At 45.6% G+C, this 1984-nt stretch overlaps 1 pseudogene; it reads right to left on the bottom strand.

The window, feature by feature from the left end:
* Nucleotides 1-80: 80 nt before the first annotated feature.
* LOC101577817 lies at nt 81-311 on the bottom strand (annotated as a pseudogene).
* Nucleotides 312-1984: the final 1673 nt, after the last annotated feature.

Below are 1984 nucleotides of genomic sequence, written 5' to 3'. Positions count from 1 at the left end.
TTTTAAACCAGGGATTGAACTCAGGCCCTTGCACTTGCCAGGGAAATGCTTATTCCACTGAGCCATCTCCCCAGCCCCCCTCAAAGTTTTTGTGTGGCAGGCATCTTGCTTTCACCTTCCAGTTCCTCCACCCCAGCCTGCATCATGAGGTCTGCAGTGTTTCTCTCCAGATCTTCAATGCGACTACTCATATCATCGATTCTTCCAATGATCTGGTCAGACATCATCTGAAATTTATCTTGCATCTGCTGCAAGAGGGTCTGCATCACAGAGGTGAGGTCCTGCATGGTCTCGGGGTCGGTCTTGGCCATCTCCCTGGTTCCCAGCTTGACAGCAAAATCTCTGACAGTCACTGACATTTCTGTTCATTCACCAAGAGTTGGAATTACAGGCATGTGCCACCACACCCAGTCTCAATTGCCACTCAGTGCACCCTGGGGGCAGGGCTGGCACCGCAGGTCCTGGGATCGAACCCCCAGCACCTGTGCCTGCTTGCAGGCACTTTAATCCACTGAGCTATTTGGCCAGCCCAGAGAAATAGGTTTGATAGAAGCCAAAAGAGAAAAATTCATATTGAATTAAAAATGGGACAGAAGGGGCCGGGGAGATGGCTCAGTGGAATAAGCACTTCCCTGGCAAGCGCAAGAGCCTGAGTTCAATCCCTGGTTCCACCAAAAAAAAAAAAAAAAAAAAAAAAGCGACAGAAGATGGCTCAGTAGAATAAGTGCTTTTGTGGCAAGCGCAGGGGCCTGAGTTCAATCCCTGGTTCCTCCAAAAAATAAAAAAGTAAAAATGGGACAGAGTCTCAAGAATCACAGAGATGTATGCATGTTGAAGTGATTGTTGCATGCTTGATCCCTGTATTGACTTTTGCTTTCTGCGTTGTGGTTACAAGGGGTTTTCAAACACAAAGGATTTAGCTCCCAGCTTTAAAATCAAGTCCTGAGCCCCAGTAGGACAAGGAAGAGGGAGCAACGGTGCCCAAAAAGGTAGAGCTTGAGCCTTCTAACCTTGCCCATCAAATAAGCCACAAAAGGATCCTTCCCCACCAGGGAAGGCCTTCCCCCAAAATATCATTCTCAACATTCCATCAAGTTTTTACAGTCACAGGCTGCAATCCTGGACACGGAAGCTCAGAAAAATTTCTCTGTGTCATAGAGTGGAACTTCTGCCTCGAGAGACGCAGTCATTTTCATTATCTCCCTTGCAATTAGCACTAAAAGAAACTAGACGTGCAGGGGAGCTCATGGAGTGTTTTCAACAGATCTACCCTGTTGCTGAAGTTCAAATTCCTAATAATCCAGGACAAATTGCATGTCTTCATGAAGCTGTTGTAACCCAAAAATGAGACAAATGGAAGACAAGTCCAAAAAGAAAAGAGCGCTTTATTTTAGCTGGTACCCAGCGGCAACACCCGGCACAAGTGCCTAAGTGCGCGCCCAGGAGGGGAGAGACAAGGGTTTTTAAGGCTAAAAACCGCAAAGGGAAGGCCTTGTGACTTGAGCTCGCGGGAATGCAGCACGGGGGTCAGCGTCCACTTTCAGAAAAACAGGTTACCTTTTTTTAACATGCGGTTACAATTTTCAGGAACAAATAATTACAATTTATGGTTCGGTGTTGATCACGGGACATATTGTGTGGAGTGCTCCAGGGTAAGAAATAGTTCAGATCCTAACCTTTAACACACTGTGGTTTAGAACAAAGGAATGGTTTGAACATTAACAAACTGTGTTCAGAGGTCCGATGGATGGCTTGAGCCCCCAAGATGGAGTTTAAGTTGTCAGCTTATACCAAACAATCCTCATTAATAAAGTTACAGTGGAAACGTACAGAGGTGTATAACACAGTGGCTATTCTGGTTACAAAATGGAGTCAATCCAATCACATAGGTTATAACAGAAACATACAGAATTGTATAATAAAATAGCTGTTCTTGGGCTGGTGAGATGGCTCAGTGGTCTGGAGCACCTACTTAGAACAAGCT

This window comes from Octodon degus, unplaced genomic scaffold (assembly GCF_000260255.1).
Source record: "Octodon degus isolate 3935 unplaced genomic scaffold, OctDeg1.0 scaffold00029, whole genome shotgun sequence".
NCBI classification, from domain to species: domain Eukaryota; kingdom Metazoa; phylum Chordata; class Mammalia; order Rodentia; family Octodontidae; genus Octodon; species Octodon degus.
This window is presented reverse-complemented; position numbering and strand designations above follow the sequence as displayed.